This window comes from Canis aureus, chromosome 16 (assembly GCF_053574225.1).
Source record: "Canis aureus isolate CA01 chromosome 16, VMU_Caureus_v.1.0, whole genome shotgun sequence".
In the NCBI taxonomy this organism is placed as follows: domain Eukaryota; kingdom Metazoa; phylum Chordata; class Mammalia; order Carnivora; family Canidae; genus Canis; species Canis aureus.
In genome coordinates, this window is record NC_135626.1 from 10,773,100 (window position 1) to 10,798,617 (window position 25,518).

Below are 25,518 nucleotides of genomic sequence, written 5' to 3' on the forward strand. Positions count from 1 at the left end.
AGTGAGATGCACGTGCTAAGGATCTTAAGAGAGAGCAAGCTGTGTCAAGGAAGCAGTCAGGTCAGCAAGGCTCTAGGATGGAGGCAGAGCTGAAACTGCAGACATTCCTTTCTTAGAGGACTCAGAGCTTTTGGAAAACCATACTTGGTCACCCGGTCAGAAATATTTTACCTGGCTGATGCACTGCCAACCTTGGGAGGGCTTGGTGAGAAATGGCAGAAGAACAGATCACATGGCGGGAATGCTGTGATGCTCCTCAGGGTTGGGGGGAAGCGGGGGTGGGGGTGGGGGTAGGGGAATGGAAGCACCGGCACCTTAATGGCCAAGCCCAGAGCTTTGGATTCCAAAGGCAGTTGATGAGGGAGGGTTGTGGAAGGCAAGGGACAAGGGGATGCCCAGGACTCAGGGCTTCCAGGAGCTGTTCACCAGCTTTCCAGACTAGATGGCCCACCTTTGCTGTGCTACCCTTCCAGGGAACTGCTGACACTACCCAGAGATACTACCCAAGTCTCCGTCCAGCCCAGGTCAGTGGGGTAACTATGCAGGGCAGCTGGTTTGGGAGACATGTCCCCATTTCCCCTCCTTGGGCTCTGTTGTCCCTTCCCCTGCCCCTGCCCGTGTGGTCCATGAGGACAGGTGTTTTGCCCAGCATCTCCTGGGGCCTAGTGGGCCTTCAGCTAACCTGAGTCAGAATGGCCACTCCCAACCCCAGTATCCAGAACACCATGTCTCGCTGTGGCTGTGCTGCCATCCTCTCCCTCCCCACTCTCTCCAGAGAGAGCAGATCAGAGTGAGGCCTAATGTCAAATTCCCTCCTTCTTTGACCTTTGCCCAGTGCCCCATGTCCTTCCCTCCCTCCATCCCTCCCACACAAGCACCTCAGCCTCATTACCCTGCATCACCTCCAAGGGTGACAGGAGAGCCCAGTTTGCCTGGCCATCCCATTTTAGAACCGAAAACCCCTGTTCCCAGCAGGGCCCCAGTCCCAAGGAAGCCAGGAGAGTCACCAGCACCGTCCCCTCCTCGAGGACACCAGGCCCAGCCCTAGACTGCCTTCATACTCTGTCCCTTCCCATCCCTACGGGCACCGTGGCCCTCATTGGGATCCATTCACTCATCTACCACCCTCAACAGGGGCTCATGGGGGTAGGGACAACCCTTTAGGGCTGCAGTGCCTGCTGGGAGGGGTGTACTGTAGGTGCCCAATAAAAGACCCTCTGAGGGAATGAATCCTGGAATATTCGCTTTCACTTCCTGCTGGATTCAAGCCTAACTCACCTTGCTTCAAAGCCCCCACAACTAAATCCATTTGCCCTCAACTTCCACCCTACCCGGAGCCCGGAGGTCTCCCAGCAGGGCCCCCCCATCCCCACCCCCAGGTGGTACTGGGTGCGGAGCTCCAGTCTGGCCCCTGGCCAGGCTGGGCGGGTCGCCTGCAGGAATCCCTGGTATGCAGCTCAGACTTCCAACGCCAGGCCCCACCTGTTCCGGTCTGCAAATCCCCTCCCTACCTCAGGCCGGGCTAATCCCCCTGGTTAGAGAGGGGTCCCTTCCAGGCCAGCCCGAAAGATTCAGCTCCTGTGCGGGCTGATGGAAATCAGGGGTCCGAGACACGGGCTGTTCTCAGAGGCTGTAGAAGGCAGGTGGCGCGGTACTAGGCACCAATGGTTTATGGGGTCCTTTCCACGGAATGTAAGCGTGGCTGCCAGCGTCCACCTGTGTCGTCCTGTCACGTCCAACTGTTTACATTTGTCTGTGTTATTAACCCCCACACACACACAGCTGGCCTAACTAAGAGCCTACTGTGTGCAGTTCCCTCGCCAAAGGACTTCACATACCGTCTTGTTCATTCCCCATCGTGGTCGTAAGCTATTCTGGTTTTTGCAGATGGGGAAGATGAAGGTTTGGATGGCCTCCTGCCCTGCCCCAGGCCACCCTGCAAGGAGAGGACCGAGCTGGGGCTTGACCCCACCCTTCTGGCCCTCAGAGTCCACACCTGGCCTCCTGTAGTGCTGTCCCTTGTCCCCCTGCACCCCTGCACCAGACACACAGGGCCCTTTCCCTTGGCGGATACTGCTTCCATGGAATGCCCGTAATCCTGGCAGCTTTCAGGCTGTGGCTCTGTCTCCTGCTGGCAGCTATGGCTCCTCGCCCTACCGAGCACTTTCCAGTCCATTCCCCTGGCAGCTGAGAGCCCTGGCTGCACATTTATTTGGTTGTCTCCAGGGCTTTGTGACTATGAGTGTTTCTGTGGGATAAGATCCTGGTGCCCTGACTGGGTCATGAGGTGGGAACCTTGGGGTGCGGCCCTCACCTGGGCCTGGATGCCCACAGGGAGAGGAAGGGAGCCCAGGAGCCAGGGTCCCAGTGCCCGCCGTTATGGGTTCCCAGGCTGGCTGTGAATCCCCTAACGGAGGAGCCAGCAGCCTGAAATAGAAGAGCTGACACCAGGAAACACCAGGGGCCAAACTCAGAGGGCTGTGCCCAGCTGCTCCCCCTGCCAGCTGCAGCGGGCTCCCTCCATCCCTGGCTCCCCCAAGGAGCCTCCGTGGTGACCCTTCCATCTGCCCTCCCCTTCTTTCCAAAGTCTTTAAATAGATACACCCCCCCCCCCCAAGCTAAGGGCTGTTTGCAGGCCAGGAAGACTAGGCTGCTCCCAGGCTGCCTGGAGGCCTGGCCTAAAGCAGCTGTCTTCCTGTGCAAGCCCCACCTTGGGGGATGGAATGGGAAGCCTGGCCCTGTTGCCAGAGCCCAGCACTCTCCACCCACAGGCAGCTGGGGCAGGTGCTGCCCTCTGTGCTTCTACTTTGGGAAGTGAGGGCAGGCTTGAAATCTGGGCTGTTAGGGTGTCTGGACCAGAGAAGCCGGGGTATGGATGCTTCTGGATAGTTCCAGGCCCAGACTTAGACTCCCTAACTATCACGGGGTCTCAGGTTGAAGCTGTCAGGGACCAAGGGGGAAGGGACTAAAAGGGTAGAGGAGGGCATTTAAATAATAGAAATAGGGACGCCTGGGTGGCTCAGCAGTTGAGCGGCTGCCTACCGCCCAGGGTGTGATCCTGGAGTTCAGGATCAAGTCCCACATCTGGCTCCCCGCATGGAACCTGCTTCTCCCTCTTCCTGTGTCTCCGTCTCTCTCTCTCTCTCTCTCTCTCTCTCTCTCTCTCTGTGTGTGTGTGTGTGTGTGTCTCATGAATAAATAAATAAAATCCTTAAAAAATAAATAAATAATAGAAACAGTGGTCCCTAAAACCTGAAATGAGAGACCAACCTCAGTGCCCATTTCAAATGTAGCCCCTGTAGGCCATTCCTCCTGGGGGGGGGGGGGGGGGCGGGGAACCTTTCCCAAAGAAACCACTGCAGGCCGTGGCTCACTGCTGCGGAGGAGGTGTTCACGGCAACATTATGACGATAAAGTCATCAGAGACCTCGCAAATGGCCGTCCCTTGGGGAAGAGGCGAGTGGGCCATGCTACCTCGGATACTGGAACATTCTGGAACATTCTGCAGCCAACAAACAGATGAGGTGGCTGGAGAGGCTGTGGTGTGGAGTGGTGGCGTGGCATTTTGAAAGCAAAGAAGGAAATGATGGAAGAACATGCACAGAATGATACAGTTTCTGTGAAACAGCTCTGTGTGCAGAGAAAGAGAGTCTGCGAGAGCAGAGGCTCCAGAGGACACATAAACCGTCATAGGCGCCCAGGGGAAGGGACTGCGGGGAGCCTCTTCCAACTCTGCCTGTGTGTCACTGATATCCATCCAACCCATGTCCAAGTTTGTGCCTAGAGAAAATAAGTATGCGTCTCATTCATTTCCACAGTGGGAGAAGGACCCTGGGTTCAGCTAAGCCATTGCAAATAGCCTTATGTCCTGTCAAGCCTGTTACCTGCCCTGCCCTCACTCCCCCACAGGCACCCCCCCCCAACCCTGTGCTGCCAGGAGCTGGATCTGAAGCTGGCTCCACGGGGTCCCTGCCCTTGAGGAGTTCTCTGCCCCGAGGTTTGGGGGGGGGGAGCCACACCCTGCACCCATGGTTGATGGGGTTGATGGTCACAGAGCAAGGGCCAGGTTCTACAATAGGCTTCTAGGGCAGGCAGGTGGGTTGATGGCAAGTTAAGGTCACCTTCCCAGATGGTGTTTGACCAGAGGCAGCTGAAATGCAGGGTCTGCCCCCCAAGCTGGATGCGGGCATTTGGAGGGAAGAACGGGCCACAGGTATGGGGGGGAAGCCAATGCCATGAGGCTGGAGGGAATAAGTGCTGGGTCTGAAGACGTGAGTGGAGCCCAACCAGGGAGCCACAGAGAGTGTGATTTTCAGACGGAAGACCAGGGAGACGGGAGATGCTCAGAGCGGCCTGTGCCCTGAGGCCTGGAGACAGCTCAGGGGCAGGGTGGTGAGCCCCCAGCGCCCCACAGTGTGGGATTACACCCAGCTTGCAGGAGGTAATGAAGGCCTGGGGATGAAGGGAACCACCCTTCCGGGGCAGCAGAAGAAACAGGGTCAAGAGCAAGGCTCAGGATTCTGACTGCGAGACCCAAAACTGGCCAGGTGTGTAAGAGCCACCCAGATACTGTGGGCTCTGCTTCCTCCCCTAAGAGATGGTGGTGATGTGGGGACGGCCTGCCTGGGAGGGCTCTCTGTGATGGCAAAGTTGTCTTAAGCCTCTAGCCCAACACTCATTAGGAAATGCCGGGGCGGGGACACCTGGGTGGCTCAGCAGTTTAGTGCCGCCTTCAGCCTGGGGTGTGATCCTGGAGTCCTGAGATAGAGTCCCACGTCAGGCTCCCTGCATGGAGCCTGCTTCTCCCTCTGCCTGTGTCTCTGCCTCTCTCTCTCTCTCTCTCTCTCTCTCTCTCATGAATAAATAAATAAAATCTTAAAAAAAAAAAAAAAAGGCGATGCCAGGGCGAGGAGGTGGGCCTGTTCCTGGAGGATTGGGTGGTCTTCAAGCATGTATAGCTCAGGCTCCCACAATCGGTCCTCCCATGGCCCAGACTGACTCTGGTGGGTGGAGGAGCGGCAGGAAGCTGGGAAGTGCAGGGGATGCCCTTGTGAAGCAAGGCTCCATCCACATTGTGGCACTAGCTCCATCCACATTGTGGCAAATGGCAAGATTTCATTCTTTCTTCTGACTGAGTAATATCCCGTTGGGCCTCTTTTTTATCCATTCATCAGTCAATGGGCACAGTCAAGAGTCAATTATGCACTCTTTCCATAATTTGGCTATTTTTGATAATGCTACTGTAAACATCAGGGTGCAGGTGCCCCCTTTGAATCTATATTTTTGTATCTTTGGGGTAAATATCTAGCAGTGCAGTTGCTAGGTAATAGGGTAGCTCTATTTTTAACTTTTTAAGGAAACTCCATACTGTTTTCCAGAGCTACTGCACCACTTTCCGTTCCCACCAACAGTGCAGGAGGGTTCCCCCCTCTCCGCATCCTCACCAACACCTGTTGTTTCTTGTGCTGTTAATTTTAGTTATTCTGACCAGTGTGAAGTGGTATTTCATCATGGTTTTGATTTATATTTCCGTGATACCAAATGATGTTGAGCATCTTTTCATGTGTCGGTATGTGTGTACATTTTCTCTAGATCTTCTTTGGAAAGATGTCTGTTCATGTCTTCTGCCCATTTCTTTTTTTTTTTTTTTTAAGATTTTATTTATTTATTCATGAGAGACCCAGAGAGAAAGGCAGAGACACAGGCAGAGAGAGAAGCAGGCTCCCCGCAGGCTGTCCAATGCAGGACTCGATCCCGGGACTCCAGGATCACGCCCCAGGCCAAAGGCAGACGCTCAACTACTGAGCCACCCAGGCGTCCCTTCTGCCCATTTCTTAACTGGATTGCTTTTTGAGCATTGAGTGAAAATATGGAACACTTCAGGAGTTTGCATGTCCTCCTTGTGCAGGGGCCATGCTGATCTTCTCTGTATTGTTCCAATTTTAGTCTATGTGCTAGTGAAAAGAGCACTACAAATTAATGCAATTATTGATTGGTACATTTGGCTTTTGGTCTACCATTGTATTATTTATTTTCTATTTGTCTTTTGGTTGACCTCCATTTATCTTTTCCTGCCCTTAAAAAATTATTTGAATACTTCTCAGTGTTCAATTAGCAATTTATCAGTTGGGCTTTTTTGGCTAGGTGTTTTGTGTATACACTTTTTTAGTGGATTGTTTAGGGGCTAACATAAGCATATTTCTACATCTACATCACAATCTACATCATGTCAATATTTTACACTTCGAGTAGAACATAGAACCTTACCAATATACTGATCCCCTTGCCCCTTTTCCTGTATGTTTTTTTTTAATTTATTTTTTATTGGTGTTCAATTTACTAACATACAGAATAACCCCCAGTGCCCGTCACCCATTCACTCCCACCCCCCGCCCTTCTCCCCTTCCAACACCCCTAGTTCGTTTCCCAGAGTTAGCAGTCTTTACGTTCTGTCTCCCTTTCTGATATTTCCCACACATTTCTTCTCCCTTCCCTTATATTCCCTTTCACTATTATTTATATTCCCCAAATGAATGAGTACATATAATGTTTGTCCTTCACCGACTGACTTACTTCACTCAGCATAATACCCTCCAGCCTTTTCCTGTATGTTATAGTTGTCACATATATCAGGCCCAAATACATTGAAAATCCCACTAGACAGTGCAATGTTTTTTTCTTTCAACTATTATGCATATTTTTTAAAATTAAAAGAAAAAAACTGCCTATTTACCTAGATATTCACAATTTCTGTTGTAAATCTTCCATCATTAGCAACATTCCAAACTTCCTTCTTGCCTGAGAACTTCTCTTAGGCAGTTCTGCTGGTCACAGATTATTTCTTTTCTTTTATCTGAGAAAGTCTTTATTCTTTTTTTAAGGATATTTTTGCTGGATTGACAGCTTTTTCTTTCAATGCGTTAGAAATATAATTCCACTCCCTTTTGGCCTCCATAGTTTCCAATGAGAAATCTGCTGTCATTCTTTTTTTTCTTCACTATTTTTTGCTAAGGGATGCTTCTTTCTCACTCCTCTCAAAAATTGCTCTCTTTGTGTGTAGTGGTTGGCAGTTTGACTATGATGTATCTTGGTGTGGATTTCTTCAAGTTTAAACTGTTTGCAGTTCACTCAGCTTCTTGAATCCATAGGCAGGTTTGTGTCGCTTGCCAGATTTGGGGGAGTTTTCAGCCATTTTTCCTTTGAGTACTTTTTGTGCTCTCCCTGTGTCCTCTCCTTTGGGAATCCAGTCAGTGTCACGAAAGTTAGGTCTTCCATTAGAATCTCATGCACAAAAACAAAACAAAACAAAACAACAACAACAAAAAAAACTCGTGCACCCCCTCACTCCCCCCTTGTTTTCAGGTTTCATTTTCATTTTTGTTTTACTTTTTCCCTGTTGTTCAGGATGGGTGATTTCATATGTTCTATCTTCTGAATCATCATTCTTTTCTTCTATCCTGTGCATTCTGCTGTTGAGTCTGAGCCTATCGAGTTTTTAAATTTCAATTATTATATTTTTCAGTTCTGAAATTTCCACTTGGTTCTTTTTTATATCCTCTCTTTCTTTGCTGAGACTTTTTATTTTTTCACTTGTTTTGAGTGTGTTCACAATTGCTGACTAAAGCTTTTTCATGATGACTTCTTTAAAATCTTTGTCACATCATTGGAAGACTTCTGTCACTTCAATGTTGACATCTATTAATTGTATTTTTTCATTCTGTTTGGGATCCTCCTGGCTCTAGGTATGATCACTGTTTTGTTGTGTGTGTTTTTTTTTAATTGAAACTTAGACATTTTGGGGATGCCTGGGTGCCTCAGCAGTTGAGCATCTGCGTTTGGCTCAGGGTGTGATCCTGGGATTGAGGATCGAGTCCCACATCGGGCTCCTTGCAGGAAGCCTGCTTCTCCCTCTGCCTATGTCTCTGCCTCTCCCTGTGTCTCTCATGAATAAATAAAATACTAATAAGATCTAAAAATAATAATAAAAAAAGAAACTTAGACATTTTGGGTATTATGTTGTGAGGCTCTAGGTCTTGTTTGAACCTGTTTTAGCTGGCTTCCTCTAGAGAAGAGGAGAATGGGATAAGGGGTTCCATCTCATTGTTGGTGCTAAGTGGAGATAGAAATTAGCACCAGGGTTCAGAGTTCCAGCTCCACAGTGGGCTTCACTGATGCCTCCCTGACTGGAAGAGGTAGGAGTGTCTTGGTTCTGCTCCCCACATGGCCTCCGCACATACTGCAGCAGTGGGGGATGAGGGGGTCACCAGCCAGAAGGAATGAAATTCCTGGCTCCCTAATTGTCCTTCTCTGGTATAAACCCAACAAAGTGTGTGGAAGTGAAGTGCCCCTGGTGAGCACAGAAGTTTGATCCCTAATTGGCCTTTGCTGGCTAGGGCAGGGTGGTACCACCGTGGTTTGGTGGTATTGGGCTGCAGAGGAGTAGTTATTGTCTACAAGTTTTCAGTCTTGCTAAGCTATCCCTTTTCTGGTCCTTTGACTCAAGACAGCAGGCTTTTCTGTCATTTCCAGGTTGTGCTGGCTTTTCAACTATAATATAGGACCCTGAAGGAAAACCTAAGGAACTCACCACCATGGCATTCCTTGGGTCTTGAGATGTCCAGTGGCCTTCTTCTCTCTGCTTGTTGGAGTCTTCTTATGTTTTATGTATCATATTCAGGATTCTTAGTTGTACTTAGCTGGAGGAATGCTCCATCTTCCCAGAAACAGAAGTCACTTAAATTTGATAAATACCACCAAGTAGCTCTTCAAAAATGTTGCTGGTTCATCTTGAACTAGGAAATAATATACCCTGAGTCTGCTTTAGGCAGATATATGTAGAAATGGGATTAGGACTTAACCAACATCCCAATACCTGTAGTTAATCAGTGACGGCTGGCTGGATGGTAAGTTGGATGGACGGATGGACAGATGAGCAGAATATAAGAAAGGCCATCAGAAGGCCAGTACACAGTTTGGGCAAGACATCACAGCATCAGTGATGGCCATAATACAAATAGCAATACTGATTTCTTCCACTGTGCCAGGTAAATGTTTTTGTCATGTGATCTCATTCAATCCACAAGCAAGAGATGTCCATTTGAGAGAGGAGGAAAACACAGGCAGAAAGACATGGTCCTGAGCTGAGATTCAAGCCCAGAGACCCATGGTTCATGGACCCAAGATGCCCCCACTTTTCTCTCACACTCAATTGCCCAACTATGAGAAGCAATCTCAAGGAAAAGGGGATGACCAAGCCAAAACATTCTGCTGGTGATCAGAGGTTTTCCTGCCCCAGTGAATGTTTGTTGAACATGTTTCAGAATCTTCTCCCTGAGATGGAAACCCATGCTGTGCTGTATTTGTGTATTCAACAAGGGTCAATCAAGAGTTTGCTCTGTGCTGAGCCCTGTGCCAGGTGCTGAGGGTACCCTGTAAGCAATAGGACAAATGTGGTCTTTGTCCTGGGACATTAGAGGGTCTGAAATCTCCCTCCCTCACCCCGAGTCCACCCTGTTGAAAGTAGGATGGAAAGGCAAAACCACTGCATGGTGCCCACCAGATGCCCTGCCCTACGCTCAGCTCTTCAGTCCCAAGGGTTCTGAGCAGCAACGAATATTGGTGGTGGGCATCTAGACCGTGAAAGGAAGCAAGCTGGAGGAAATGACTCCAGGGTTTGAGGGATGCTCCACTCTGCCTGTAGCTTAGGAGCAAGAGAGAGAAAGCCCATGCCCCAAACTCAGCACACCCAGTCTGTGCATTAGTGAGGTAGACTCACACCATCTATAGAAACTCAGCTGCCAACCAAGCCAGGCAGCTGGGTTTCCTGGGGATCCTCAGGCCCACCTGTAGTCCTCCTCTGACTCAGTTTCCCCAACTATTAATAAATAAGTACATACATTCCTCCCTCTTTTTCTCTCTTTCCTCCATTCTCCTTGGTTCAGTGAAGATGCGAGGCAGTGTTTCCTCTAATACCTGAGGGTCTGGAATCTTCATTTCATTTCTAGGGAGTGAGCATCTTATCCTGTGCTAATTTGGGATTCACCATGTGTGTTGACATCTGGGTGCTGAAGCCTGGCTTCCCACAGCAGCACAGATCACCAGCCTGCAGTGTATGTGGCATTGTTAGCCAGCCCTGGGTCCCCGTTCTGGCACTGGAGAATGGAGTGGGTCCACCAAGAGCTGCCAGGATGGGAGACTGGTCGCCAGTGATGCCACTCTACCAGCAAGCACTGCCATCCTGCACTGGGGCCATTGGGACAGATCTGTATGCAAGTTCTCTTCACTGTTTTAGGACTTTCCTGCCCCACCCTCTGCCACATGGGGAAGGGTTCTGGGAAAGATCTTTTCACACTGTCATGTGCCACATGGTCACCAAGAGGATTGTGATGGTGGCTCACTCCAAAGAGTCAGTATAGAGCCAAGATTCACTGTCTCCACCCACCTTGAGGGGCTCTAAACTCTCCCAACTTTCCTCTGCGTAGACCTCATCATGGTTCTATCTAGGTGCTCATATAATTATGGTTTCAGGTCTCTTTGCCCTTCTCGATGGTATGTTCTGTAAGGGCAGGGCCCTCCTCCCATCACATTCTCCAGAATCCCCTCACCTGGGCACAACCTTGGAGACAGTAGCAGCTTGACAAACTGCCACTTGCCAAATGGAAAGATGGACAAGTATTTTATGAACACTGACTCTATTCCTGGTGCTTTATTCCTGTATTCCTGGTATACAGGGGGTTCCTAATAGTGACTTACCAAGAGATGAAGTTAATCAGCCAGAGAGCTGGTGTAACAGCTTTCGAGCACATTGTGCCAGAAAGTAAGGAAGTTGCTCGAAAAGCAAAAGGGTGCGTTGTGTCATGGGGACGTGGGAGCCCACCTGAAAGCCACCACAGCTGGAGTGGTTTGAGGGGAAAAGCCACATCATCCTGGCTCATGCCCCAGAGTGTAAAATAGATGTATGCAAGTCCACACAGATGGAAAGAAGTGGCAGATACATGGGAGAGGAGACAGAGCCGTTCCTTACAGGGAGCCACTGTCCTTATCCCCTCAAGGTGGCATGTGCTGTAATGACCTGGGAAGACATGCAGACCCTCAAGGACAGATGGGGTCCCCAAGGAAGGGATGGGACAGGGTGAGAAGGGCTCTTTACTTCTATGTGGCCTTCTATCCAAAAGCCATAACCCCAGATTCACCACGAGAAAATGCTGGGCAACACCAAAATGAGGGACATGCTGTGAGGCACCTCTGACCCCAAGGACCAGGAATAGATGGGTGGGGACAGCCATGGAGCTCATGTGGCATCCGGGTAGGGCTCTGAGCGAAACCTGCATACAGTCTGTGCCAAGGGCACCTTCTAGCTTTCCACACACCTTGGCGATATACGGCCGTGAGGACAGGGAGTCTGGGAGCAGGTCCTATGGCAACTCCTTGTGTTGTTGGCAGCTTTTCTGTGAATCTAACTAAAAGTAATGCAGAATACAGAGTCTATTTTAAAAAGAACAGGAATGCCTGGGTGGCTCAGCGGTTGAGCATCTGCCTTCAGCTCAGGGCATGATCCTGGGGTCCTGGCATCAAGTCCCACATCGGGGTCCCCGCAGGGAGCCTGCTTCTCCCTCTACCTGTGTCTTGCCTCTCTCTGCGTGTCTCTTGTGAATAAATAAGTAAATCTTTTAAAAATACAATTAAAAAATAACAGGGCAGCCCCGGTGGTGCAGCGGTGTAGCGCCGCCTGCAGTCCGGGGCGTGATCCTGGAGACCCTGGATCGAGTCCCGCATTGGGCTCTCTGCGTGGAGCCTGCTTCTCCCTCTACCTGTGTCTCTGCCTCTCTCTCTCTCTGTGAATAAATGAATGAATAAATGAAGTGAATAAATAAATAAAATCTTTTAAAAAAAATAATAATAATAACATAGAACAGGGCATGACCCTTGTCGCACCCAAAGAGCATCAGGAGCTCTGGCTCACTCAGGGAGAGGCAGGTTTCCATCCTTCTGTTCTCTGCTTGTGGCGGGTGGCACTGCTGCCCTAGACTGGAGGTCTCCTTGGTAAGGCGATGCACCCACCCCCTGCTCCTCCCACTGACCCACGTCTTTTTTTTTTTTTTTCTGACCCACGTCTTGAGCGGGGTCCTGTACCCCCTGGCCTCTGTGGAGCTCCTGGTGTTGTGTACAGAACTTTGGGAGTATGGACATGAGTCAGGGGAGCCTTGTGATGAGGCCCAGGGGTGTTGGTCAGTCCTGGCTCCAACACTACTGACACATATGTCCTCCTAGCCTCCGTTTCCTTGTGTGTGTGTGTGTAAGGCAGGTCTGTAACAGCACCCAGCACAGGGTGAGGGGCCTGGGGGGTGGATGCGGGAGTCGGGGGACAGTGCAGGGCTGCAGGAGGGAAGTGCCCTCTGGGTAGGGTGCTGTGGTCCTGCATGTAAGGTGATTCAGAGAGAACAGCCAGGTGACCACAGGGACAGAAGGCCTGGGAGGACAGGCAGGTGTGCAGGGCACGTCCTCCTCCCCGCCTTCCCTCCTCCACAACGACTTTGTGCTTCATCCCAAGGCTTTTGGGAAGACGACTTCTCAAGAGCATGACACACCATTTTCTCCGTCTGTATTTTAGAGAAGGTTCAGCTTGGCGTCACGGTCCCCTCCCTGAGAATACAGAGGCACACCATGTAAGTGCAGATGGACTAGAACTTCTAGATGGGCTTCTTTTCCTGCTCAAGGAGAGGGATTGGCTACTATTGGGGCAAGACTTAAAATACTGATTCAAAGAGTTTAGTGAGTCTCAGGGCCAGGATGTGATCAGCTGGAGCATGTCAGAGCTGCAGGCCAGGCTGGAGACGGCACAGCCTTGACAGGCGTGTTCCCTCCCGCGCTCTGCGGAAGCCAGAGACTGCTGTGGTTTGACAGGAAAAGGCTGCTATGGTTTTACAGTGGACATACTGGAGTGATATTTAGGAAGCAGAACCCATAGGAGGTGGCAGCAACTGGATGGGGGAGTGAGGTGGTGGGAGTCAAGGGTATGACACCAGTTCCTAATTGGGGCATTTGGGAAATGGGGAGCCTGAGCCCAAGGCAGAGAGCCCCATGTCTCTGCCTTTCCTCTGCCCCCTGCCAGGATGCCTCCTCCTTGCTGTCAGGCCCATGCCCTCAGCTCACGGTGTCAGGGCTGTGGCCAGGGCCCTTCGGCTCCATCTGGCTGTGCAAGCACCGGCTCCTTTACGCCCCAGAACCCTGCCACGTAGGTTCCTCATCACTTCCCCTTCCCTGCGGAGGAAACCAGAGCTCAGAGGGGTTTAGCAGCTAGCTGGAGGTCACACGACAGGGGGGGGGGGGTGTGCAGTTAGGACTCAAACTCAGGGATCCCTGGGTGGTGCAGTGGTTTGGCGCCTGCCTTTGACCCAGGGCGCGATCCTGGAGACCCGGGATCGAGTCCCACGTCGGGCTCCCGGTGCATGGAGCCTGCTTCTCTCTCTGCCTGTGTCTCTGCCTCTCTCTCTCTCTCTGTGTGTGACTATCATAAATAAATAAAAATTAAAAAAAAACTACTAAAAATCTGTATTTTTTTTTTTAAGTAGGACTCAAACTCAGACCCGTGTGATGCTGAAATGCATACCCTCTGCCATCACCCATGCTCCTCTTCCACAGCCAGTGTCTGGGGGCCGCTGTTCCCAACCCTCACCCACCTCCTCTCTGAGCTGTGTGGTGTGCACAGGTGCGTGTGACAGAATAACTTATTTTCTGGTGTCCTTTTTACGGCTTGTAAGCAAGCAATTCTACTGCTATTATTTTGGTGAATACCTCTCTGACTTTAAAGGTAGACTGCCCTGAAGATGACAGTGACCCTCCATCCTGCTGGGTGTGATGACCTCGGAGCCCTCCCCCCCCATCTCTCTTGTTAGGTCAGTTGGGGTTAATACCAGCTTTGAGAGAGAGAGAGAGAGAGAGAGAGAGAGACCCCCAACATAACACACCATCAACAAAGTAGGAGGGAGAGAGCCAGGGCTGGTTGGGTGGGGGCTCCTCCTCTCCTGTAGACAGAGAGGAAAGGTAACATGTGGCTTCTACCCATGTCCAACACCACTCATCACCCCGAACAGAGACCCCTCCCCAGCCCCTGGCAACTGCTCATCTGCTTTCTATCTCTATGGATTTGCCAACTGTGGGCATTCCATTCAGTGAGATGGCACAATTTGTGATCTTCCGTCTGGCCTCTTTCACTCAGCGTAAAATCTTCAAAATCCACCCATGTGGTAGCAGGTGTCCGTACTTTGTTCTGAAACTTTTTACGGCTGAATCATATCCTGTGTGCGGACATATCACATTTTATTGGTCACTCATGACTTGATGGACTTTCGGGTTGATTCCATCTCTTGGCTATTGTGAATAATGCTTCTATGAACGTTTGTGTACAATTCTTTGGAAACCTGTTTTCTTGCGGGTGCATAACTCAGAGTGGAACTGCTGGGTCATATGGTGATTCTACATCTGGCTTTTTCAGGAACCACCAAGCTATTTTCCAAAGGGGCTGCTCCATTTCACATCCCCGCTAGCAATGTATAAGGGCTCCAATTTCTCCACATCCTTTCCAACACTGATTATTTTCCTTTTTAAAAATTTTTAAAATTTTTTTTACATAGCGATCCTCCAGGGTATGAAGTAGTGTTCTCATTATGGCTCTTGACTTTTTCTTTTTTAAAGATATTTATTTATTTATTTATTTATTTATTTATTTATTTATTTATTTAACAGAAAGAAAGAGCACAAGCAGAGGGAACAACAGGCAGATGGAGAGGGGGAAAGCAGGCTCCCCACTGAGCAGAAAGTCTCACATGGGACTTGATCTCAGGACCAAGAGACTATGAGCCAAAGGCAGCTGCTTAGCCAACATAGTCACCCAGGCACCCTGTCACTTTCACTTCTATATCCTTGATGCTAACAGTGTTAAGCCTCTTTTTATGTGCCTCTTGGCCATTTCTAGATGGAAATGGAGATCTATCTTTGTATCTTTGGAGATACAAAGGTAGTCTTATCAAGGTCTTAAGAATTAAATCAGTTCAAGCATTTTGCCTGTTTTTAAATTGGGTTGCTTGTCTTTGGGCCATTAAGTTACAGGAGCTCTTCATCTATTTTGGATACTAAAGTCTTATCAAATACATGATTTGCAAATATTTTCTCCCATTCTTTTGTGTTGTCTTCTCACTTTCTTCATGGTGTCCTTTGATGCACAAAAGTTTTTAATTTTGATAAAGTCAAATTTACCTATTTTTTCTTTTGTTACTTATGTTTTGGCTTAATATCTAAGGATTCATGGTCAAATCCAAGGTCATGGAATGCCTGGGTGGCTCAGTGGTTGAGCATCTCTCTTTGGCTCAGGTTGTGATCCCAGGGTCCTGGGATCGAGTCTCACATAGGGCTCCCTGCAAGGAGCCTGCTTCTCCCTCTGCCTGTGTCTCTGCCACTCTCTGTGTGTCTCTCATGAATAAATAAATAAAATCTTAAAAAATAAAAACAAAAACAAATCCAAGGTCATTTCATGCAGATTCATTCCTATGTTTTCTTCTAAGAGTTTTATAGTTTTAGCTTTTACTTTTTGGTCTTTGATCCATTTAGAGTCCGTTTTTGTATATGGTGTGAGGCAGGGGTCCAATTTTATTCTTTTGCATGTGGATATCCAGTTATCCCAGCAATGTTTGCTGAAAAGATTATTCTTTCTATACACATCAGTGTCCACATATTTTTCTTCTTATAAGGACATCTGTCATCTTTGATTAGGGTTCCACCCCAGTGACCTCATTTTAGCTTAATTAACTCTTTAAAGACTGTGTCCTCAAATATAGTCACATTCTGAGGTTAACAAAGGTTACAATTTAGGAACATATGAATGGAGAGGGGAAGGGGACAGAATTCACTCCATAACATGATCATTTTTTTCTCCTTAATCCTTTTATTTTTATTTTTTTAAAGATTTATTTATTTATTTATGATAGACATAGAGAGAGAAAGAGAGGCAGAGACACAGGAGGAGGGAGAAGCAGGCTCCATGCCGGGAGCCCGACGTGGGACTCAATCCCAGGACTCCAGGATCACGCCCTGGGCCAAAGGCAGGTGCTAAACCACTGAGCCACCCAGGGATTCCCCTCCTTAATACTTTTAATATGGTGTATTACATTAATTGATTTTCATATGGTGAACCAGTCTTTCATTCCTGGAATAAATACCATTTGTTGTGTAATCTTTTTCATGTGCTGCTTGGTAGTCTTTTGTTGAGGACTTCTGTGCCTGTATCCACAAAGGGTATTGGTCTATAGTTTTCTTGTGGGGTCTTCGTCTGGCTGTACTATGAGGTAATAATGGCCTCATACATGACAGGGAAGTATTCCCCCTCCTCTTGGTTTGTAAGGGATGGAGACGGATTGCTGTCAATTCTTCCTTAAACATTTGATGGAATTCACTGATACAGCCATTGGTCCTGGGATTTCCTCTGTTGGAGATTGCTGAATACCTAGTCCATCTCTTTACCTCTGTAGGTTTATTTGGGTTTCATGTTTCTTCTCAAGTCAGTTTTGGCAGTATACTCATTCCTAAGGGTTCATCCGCGTCATCTAGGTTATTGAAGTTGTCGGCTCCTAGGGCTCTCTTAGAGCCCATTTTATTACTATAAGGACAGCAGGAATGTGGAGGTATGAACTTCTCTCTTGTTGTGCAGGCCAATCTACCTAAAGGTGGTCAGTTTTGTTTGCTTAAAAATATATATCTTTTAGTTTTGTTGGTCCTCTCTTCTGCTTTTCTATTTTTTTTAAAGATTTTATTTATTTATCCATGAGAGACACACAGAGAGAAAGAGGCAGAGACACAGGCAGAGGGAGAAGCAGCCTCCATGCAGGGAGCCCGACGTGGGATTCGATCCCGGGACTCCAGGATCATGCCCTGGGCCGAAGGCAGGCGCTAAACCGCTGAGCCACCCAGGGATCCCCTGCTTTTCTATTTTTTATTTTATTCATCTCCACCCTGATCTATATTGTTTCCTTCCTTCTGCTTGCTTTGAGTTTATGATGTTCCTTTAGGTGGGAGTCCAGGTGATTGATCTGAGATGTTTCTTCTTCTTTTTTTTTCTTAAGATTTTATTTATTTGAGAGAGAGACAGAGAGCACACAAGCAGGGGGCTCAGAGAGAGAGGGAGAAGCAGACTCCCCACTGAGCAGGGAGCAGATGCTGGGCTCTCTCCCAGGACCCTGAGATCATGACCTGAGCTGAAGGCAGACACTTCACTGACTGAGCGACCCAGGCACCCCTCTTCTTTTTTAATATAGGCTCATACAGCTATGAATTTCTCTCTGGGTACTGCCTCTGCTGAGCCCTGTACATTTTGATATGTTTGGATTTTTTTTCATGTGTTTAGTATTTTCTAGCATCCTTGTGATTTCTTCTCTGACCCATAAGTTGTTTCAGAGTGTGTGGTCTAATTTCCACACATTAGTGAATTCTCAAATCTTCTTTCTGTTACTGATTTCTTGCTTCACTTGATTGTGGTCAGAAGAGATATTTCATATCATTTTAATCTTTTTAACAAGTCGTTGAGACTTTTCTGTGGCCTAACATGTGGTCGGTCCCAGCGGATGTCCCACATGTACTTGAGAAGCATGTGTGCCCTGCTGCTGGGGGGCAGAGGGATCTATATCAGCGTAGGTCTGGTTGGGTTGCAATGTCATCCACGTCTTCTACCGCCTTGCTGATCTTGTCTACTTGTTCCATCCATTATTTAAAGGGAAATGTAGAGGGATGCCTGGGTGGCACAGTGGATGAGCATCTGCCTTCAGCTCAGGGCGTGATCCCGGGGGTCCTAGAATCAAGTCATGCATCAGGCTCCCTGCATGGAGCCTGCTTCTTCCTCTGCCTGTGTCTCTGCCTCTCTCTCTGTGTCTTTCATGAATTAATAAATAAAATATTTTTTAAAAAGATAAAGGAAAGTGTTGAAGGCTCTAGCCATTACTGTCGAACTGTTCTTTGTCCCTTTCTTTTTAAGATTTTATTTATTTATTTGACAGAGAGAGAGAGCGCACAAGCAGGGAGAGCAGGAGAAGAAGAAGCATGTTCCCTGCTGAGCTGGGAGTCTAATGCAGGACTCAATCCCAAGACCCCAGGATCATGACCTGAGCCAAAGGCAGATGCTTAACCAACTGAGCCACCCAGACAGCCCTCTTCCTTTGATTCTGTTAGCTTTTGCTTCATATTGCCCTGTGTTGGGGGGCTCTGTTATGTGCATTCATGTTCATAGTTGTCCCATGTTCTTGACACATTAAACTCATTATCATTATATAATACGTTTCTTTGTGTCTTGTGATAATTTTGGTCTCAAAGTCTAGTTTATCTGGTATCAGTATAGTCGCTCCAGCTGTCTTTTGGTATCTGTTTAAATGGAATATCATTTTCTGTTCTTTTACTTAAAAAAAAAAAAAAGATTGTATTTATTTATCTGAGGGAGGGAGAGGGGCAGAGGGAGAGAGAATCCCAAGTTAACTCTGTGTTGAGCACAGAGCCTGACACAGGGGTTGATCTTATGAGATCATGACCTGAGCTGAAATCAAGAGTCAGACGCTAAATGAACTATACCATCCAGGCACCCCTATTCCTTTGTTTTTAACTTATTTGTTTCTTGGATTCTAAAGTGAATCTTTTGTAGGTAGAATATGGTTGTATTATGTTTTTTTTTCTTTTATCCATCCTGTCAATTGCTGCCTTTTAATTGGATAATTCAAGGGGTGCCTAGGTGGCATAGAGGGTTAAGTGCCTGCCTTTGGCTCAGGTCATGATCTCAGGGTTCTGGGATCGAACTCTGCATCTGGCTCTCTGCTCATTGGGCAATCTGCTTCTGCCTCTCCCTCTGCCACTCACTCTGCATGTGCTCTCTTGATCTCTTTCTCTCTCAAATAAATAATTTTTAAAATTGGATAATTCAACCCATTTACATTTAAATATTCATTTATTTGAGAGAGAGGGAGAGAAAGACTCTCAAGCAGTCTGTGCTCAGCACAGAGTCCAGCGCAGGCTTGATCTCACGACCCTGAGATAACGACCTGAGCCAAAACCAAGAATCAGACATTTAACCAACTGTGCCACCCAGGCGCCCCACCCCCTCCTTTACATTTAATGTAATTATTTGTACAGGAGCACTTATGCTGCTTCACCATTTGTTTGCTGTATGTCTTACACCTTTTCTGTGCGCCAATCCTTCAACCACCGTCTTCCTCTGTGCTGGGTATTTGCTACAGTACCACTTTCTTCTCTAAGTTAAATATTTTTTTTTTTACTTATTTTCTTATTGGTTGCCCTGGAGATTACCATTAACACATTCATTTATAATAAGCTATTTTGGATTGGTTTCAATAGCATACAGAAATGTTGTTACTATATCCCTCCCTCATGCTGTTGTTGTGACAGATTACACCTTTATACATTGTTTGCCCAGAGAAGTAATTACTGTTTTATGCAGTTGCCTTCTAAATCACAGAGGTGGAGAAAGAGGCATTACTAACCAAAAATACATTACTGCTAAGTTTCGTTTCTACTGAAGCAGTTCCCTTGACTGTTCTCTCTTCATGTGGATTCCAGTTACTCTCTGCTATCCATTCATTTCTCAAAGGGCAGGTTTACTAGCCACAAAGCCTCTCCTTTTTTGTCTCAGAATGTCTTGATTTCTCCTTTCTTTTTTTTTTTTGCAGGACAGTTTTGCTGGACATAGAATTCTTGGTTGACCGGGATTTTTAGTTTTCTTTCAGCACTTTGCATATGTCACCATGCTGTTTTATGGCCTCCATGGTTTCTGGTGACAGAGAAGCTCCTGCTTTTTCTGAGGACCCCCAGGACACGAGGAGTCATTTCCAGGATTCTCTCTCTGTCTTTGTCTTTCAACATCTTGATTATAACAAATGGATCTCTTTGAGTCTGTCCATCCTGGATAAACTTGTGCTCCTTGGCAATGCAAACCCTTGTCTTTCATCAAATTTGGGACATTTTCAGCCCTTAATTCTTAAAATACCCTTTCTTCCCCATGCTTCTGTAACTCTCACTGTATGTAGAGTAGTATGCCGGATAGCATTCCTGCAGGTCTCCTTGGCTCTGTTCATTTTCCTTTCTTTTCCTCAGTTTGGATCATCTCAATTGGCTTATCTTTAAGTTCTTTTATTGTTCCTTCTGCTTGCTTGGGTTTGCTGCAGAACATTCTCTTGTGAATTCTTTTGTTTCAGTTACTGTTCAGTTTTTTTAAATTTTTTTTATTTATTTATGATAGTCAGAGAGAGACAGAGAGAGAGAGAGGCAGAGACATAGGCAGAGAGAGAAGCAGGCTCCCCGCAGGGAGCCCGACGTGGGACTCCATCCCGGGTCTCCAGGATTGCGCCCTGGGCCAAAGGCAGGCGCCAAACCGCTGCACCACCCAGGGATCCCTACTGTTCAATTTGACTCCAGAATTTCTATCTGGTTCTTTTTTATAATTTCTATCTATTGCTGTTCTCCATTTGTTGAGATGTCATGCTCGTGGCTCACTTCTTCTTTGCGCCTGGTTTCTCATAGCTCTCAAGCATATTAACAGGGTCGATTTAAAGTCTTCATCCAGGGGCCCCTGGGTGGCTCAGTCAGTGAAGCAGCTGCCTTCGGCTCAGATCATGATCCCAGGGTCTTTGTTTTGTGGGGAACCTGTCTTGCCCTCTCCCTCTGCCTACTGCTCCTGCAGCTTGTGCTCTTTTCCTCAGAAAAATAAAATAAAATAAAATAAAATAAAATAAAATAAAATAAAATAAAATAAAATAAAATAAAAACACAAAGTCTTCACACAGCAAATCCAATGTTTGGGTTTGCTTCCTAAGGGACAGTTTCTTTTAATTTTCCCCCCTTGTGTGCAAGCCATACTTTGTTTCTTTGCATGCCTCATGATTTTTAAATTGTTGAAAATTGGACATTTTGAATATTATAATGTGGCAACTCTGGAAACCTTATTCTCCTTCCTCCCCGGAGTTTGTTGATGCTGGTTGCTGTTGTTGTTTGATTTTTCTGAGCTAATTTTGTAAATCCAGTATTCTGTGTTATGTGGCCAGTATAGTGTCTGTTTGATTAGCTTAATGGTCAGCTCATTATTCAATAGAAATGTGTTTAAATGCTGCGATGAAGCTGCCTTTTTCTTGATTGTTTTCTCAGTTTATGTAAACCTTTGACTAGTTTCCAAAGCTCAGATAAAGTTTATTCTGACAGTTTTTGCCAGTTTTGTTTGATGTTTCTGCAGTTATGGGCCTTGGGCATTCTGTGCTCTGCCATTTTTCTGACTTCATCGCAGCCAATTACTGGTGAGATCTCTTTGCCTTTGATGTTTTTTTGTTTCTTGGTGATACATTGAGAGGTGCATTTACTCTTGCCTATCCTACTTGTGACTTGTGCTTGAACCCAAGGATTCATTTTCCAACTATTTTGTTAAAGTTTTATCTATAATCTGTATAAACATTTCTTCTCACCTTTACTTCTTTTTTTAAAATATTTTATTTATTTATTCATGAGAGACACAGGGAGAGAGAGAGGCAGAGACACAGGCAGAGGGAGAAGCAGGCTCCATGCAGGGAGTCCGATGTGGGACTCGATCCCAGGACCCTGGTATCATGCCCTGAGCCAGGCAGACACTCAACTGCTGAGTTCCTGGCTTGATTTTTCTCCGTAGCACTGAACATCGTGAGGCACGCTGCATATCTTACTTACTTATGATAGTCTGTGCATCCCTAGGAGTGTGTCAGCTCCATAGCAGCTGGCACTTTTCTTGTTTCCTATCATATCTGCCACGCCAGCAAGGGAGAGTTAGGGCACCATGCCCTCCACCAGTCCCTAGGCAGCAGACAAATGAGTGGATGGGTACACTGTCATATGAATGTGTACTCTGATACATTTGTCTTCACAGCAAGCCTATGAGACAGGCATATATTGCCCCTATTTTACAGCTGAGCAGACTGGGACTCTGGGGGGCCACCACCTGTCTTCCTCCCTGCCTCCTGCTGACCACCTGTCTGTGACCACACTTCTGTGCCTGCAGTCCACTCCCTATGTTCCCCCAAGCTCCCAGATCTCACCCAAGACCTCTGCACTGTGTGCTTTTTTTTTCTTTTTAAGATTTTATTTATGTATTCATGAGAGACACAGAGACAGAGAGAGGCAGAGACACAGGCAGAGGGAGAAGTAGGCTCCATGCAGGGAGCCTGACGTGGGACTGGATCCTGGGTCTCCAGGATCAGGCCCTGGGCTGAAGGCGGTGCTAAACCGTTGAGCCACCTGGGCTGCCCTGCACTGTGTGCTTTTAAGGACATTACTTTACTTTTATGCAAATGATCCTCCACTTGGGGCCAGGGAAAACCGGGAAGTGAGAAAGCCCACCCCCAATCAAGCTCCATCCCCTGATGGGGGCTCCCCACACTTTTCTTTTTCTCTTTTTAAAAAGATTTTATTTATTCATGAGACAGAGAGAGAGGCAGACATAGGCAGAGGGAGAAGCAGGCTCCCCGCAGGGAGCCCGATGTGGGACTCCATCCCAGGACCCCAGGATCACGCCCTGGAGCCAAAGGCAGATGCCCAACCGCTGAGCCACCTTGCAAGAAGATGCTTTGCAGGTGAAATGCAAACCCTCACCTGGAGGTAAACTATGGCTTAGGCTAGTAATGGCCAAATGCCATTTTCATCTGTAATGTGGGCATAATAACTCCTACCTCATAGAATTGTTTGGAGATTCAGCAAAACTGTGTATATAAAGCTCTTGACACTGTGTCTGGCACATAATAAGTGGTCAATAAATGACTGTGTAATTAGAAACCTCTGCTCTTCACCCTCCAGAGCTCTCTGCAACCCAGCCTTTGTTTGCAGAGACAGAAACTCCTTTTTTTTTTTTTTTTTAAGTTGTTCTGAGGCCTGATCAGTCTTCTGAGAAGGCCTCACAATAACTAAATTTAAGAGACTCGTGTAAGGGATGCCTGGGTGCTCAGCAGTTTAGCGCCTGCCTTCGGCCCAGGGCATGATCCTGGAGTCCCAGGATGGAGTCCCACATTGGGATCCCTGCATGGAGCCTGTTTCTCCCTCTGCCTGTGTCTCTGCCTCTCTCTCTCTCTCTCTCTGTCTCTGATGAATAAATAAATATTAAAAAAAAAGAGGCTTGTGTATACACAATAATGCAGTAACATAAACTGCTCTGTGCTTCCAGGGGCATGGTAAAGACTGCATGACAGAGGAGGAGGTGGCTGAGACGCTGGGCCCTGTCCTGGCCAGCGTTTAAGGGCAAGGGCCAGTGTTAAGGCCATGGCTTTAAGGCCTCTGGCAGGGCTTTGTGTGGGGGGTGTGCAGGGCAGCTGCCTTAGCTGCAGGACGTTGAGCTCTACTGAAGTTTGCAGATGGAGGCTGGCAGATGAGACAGGATGCAGAAGAGAATTCATTCATTCACACCAGACCCCTCATGGAGCCCTGCTCTTATGGAGCTGCCACAGTGGATCGAGGACAGCCAACAGACAGGCCCTATAAGTAAGAGATGGAGACAAAGAGGTAAGCCACAACCAAGGGAGGGTACCACACTTTTCCCCTCCCATGGCAGGAGGCTCAGGTTCTATTTTTGTACTCCTTTGACAGATGAGGAAACCAGTCTTGGGGAGATTAAGTGACTCCATTCTGGGCACTCAATAGTCCCCAGAGGCCCAACCTCAGTGGTGATGAAACTCCAGGAGCCTGGGCTGGTGGGGAGACGGTCATCGGGGCCACCCTGAGTTTCTTCCCAAGGCAGCCCTGCCTCTCAAGAGGCCCTAGGGAGGAGTCCCGGCACTAGGCCTGCCAGATAGTTAGCCAGTGGCTGAGATGCCCAAATGCCAGTCACTGTCACTTTCTTCTTGCAGATTCTGCTTCCCAGAGACTTCCAGACTCACGGAAGTCTGGCTACCTCACTGAGCCACCTGGGCAACACGAGTGGCAAGCAGGACCACTGGGCACGATGGAGGGAAAGGTGGGGACTTGGGTCCTTCCATTTAAGCCAAGGTCCCCAGGGAGGGCTGAGTTCCTGCTGTATTCCTGCTGGGCGTCCTCCTTAGGTCAACAGAAGGCCCAAGGAGGCTCATCAGGGTCCTGGGCATTTGGTCGGCAGCCTTGACAGCCTGGCTGGTCAGGGATAGCCTCTGTGGACTCCAGCCAGACTCTGGAAGGCCAAGACCAAGGGGAGAGGCTCCTTGCTTTGGCCTGAGGGGTGAGGTAGGATCAACCAGATGATGAGCGCCCTAGAGGATGAGACCCAGATGGCAGGAAAGGAACATAGCCTCTGGGGTGACTCACACAGGAGTCTGTAAACCCGAGGTACCAAACCAGGGCTTCAGGAGGGGTGCTCCAGAACCCTGGGTGTGAGGTGTCAACCTGCAGGTTCTCATCATCCACTCCTTGACCTTCTCTCACTTTGTAAACTAGGAAGGCAAAGTCTTCCCCGCACCAGCACCTGCTCTGGAGTCTTGCCTGGGGTGTGTAAGAGGTCCTGGGCTCCCAGTAAAGGGGCAGCTGGGAGGGTCGGGGTCCTGCAAACTGCTTCCCAGGCCCGGGGCGTTTGCATCTCAGCTCCTGCATTTACTAACTCGGTGACCCGGGGCAGGTCACCCGCTCCTCCCAGAGACTCAGCTCCCTCACCTGTGAGCCCGGGAGGGCAGACACAGTGGCTCAGTGGGCCCCAGGAGCCGGCACTCACTTTGATATTACTAAGACGTGAGCATTTCCGGCCCTAGAACTCCTGGTCACCCTGAAGGAAACCCGGTGACCCCGGCAGCTTGGGATGGGGCCAGCCCACGCAGGGAACCTCGACCGTCCTCCACCTGGCAGGTACAGCCAGCACAGGGGAAGACTTGCTTTGTTTTAGACGTTTTTATGGGGGACCGACCCACGCAACGTGCGTCCACCTGACGTGACGGCCGGGTGAAGGCGTACTTATGTATACACCTGAGGACTGGCCATCCAAAACAAGACCCGCCTCGGGCCCACGAGCTGAGCCCTTCCACATACAGAAGGGCCACGGCTCCTTCCCTGTTTTTACCTCTATGGCCCCCTCCTGGAATCTCGGGATGCTGTTCCTGCCCCCTGCCCCCCGGGGCAGACGGCGAAAGTGAGGCTGGCGGGCGCGGGCGTAGGCGCATCCCCGGCTAGTCGTAGCCCCCGGCTCGGCTCCGCGCCCCGCGCCCAGCGCCCCTCGCCCCGCGCGCCCCGGCCGAGGTGGGCAGCTCCAGGGGGCGCGGCCGAGCGCGGCTCCTCCCCGGGCGGGGCCGCCCCTGCGCGCGCGCCGACGCCCCGACGCCCCGCCCCGCCCCCGCGCGCGCCCCCGCCGGGCTAATTAGGCGCGCGGTTTGTTTACAAACACGGGGCTCGGCAGGTGCGCGGCGCCCCAACGGTGCGCGGCCGGGGCGCGGGGGCGCCGGCTCCGGGGTCCCCGGGCGGGAGTCGCGGGCGGCGGGCGGGCGGGTGTCGGCCGCGCTCCTGCCTTTTCCA

At 48.7% G+C, this 25,518-nt stretch overlaps 2 long non-coding RNA genes and 1 other non-coding gene across 4 annotated transcripts; 1 reads left to right on the forward strand and 2 right to left on the reverse strand.

The window, feature by feature from the left end:
• The first annotated feature begins 366 nt into the window (after nt 1-366).
• On the forward strand, nt 367-24,479 carry LOC144285746 (uncharacterized). 2 transcript variants are annotated; one of them, XR_013353991.1, is made up of 3 exons: nt 367-524; nt 23,461-23,553; nt 23,898-24,479. It is a non-coding gene; the product is annotated as an uncharacterized LOC144285746 (long non-coding RNA). The 2 variants fall into 2 exon arrangements; XR_013353992.1 differs by lacking the exon at nt 367-524 and adding an exon at nt 16,390-16,519.
• On the reverse strand, nt 5,864-5,970 carry LOC144287265 (U6 spliceosomal RNA). The gene has a single exon (XR_013355109.1). It is a non-coding gene; the product is annotated as a U6 spliceosomal RNA (small nuclear RNA).
• LOC144285747 (uncharacterized) lies at nt 22,835-25,208 on the reverse strand. Its single transcript, XR_013353993.1, has 2 exons — nt 25,070-25,208; nt 22,835-23,526 (listed from the first exon to the last, which is right to left on the reverse strand). It is a non-coding gene; the product is annotated as an uncharacterized LOC144285747 (long non-coding RNA).
• Nucleotides 25,209-25,518: the final 310 nt, after the last annotated feature.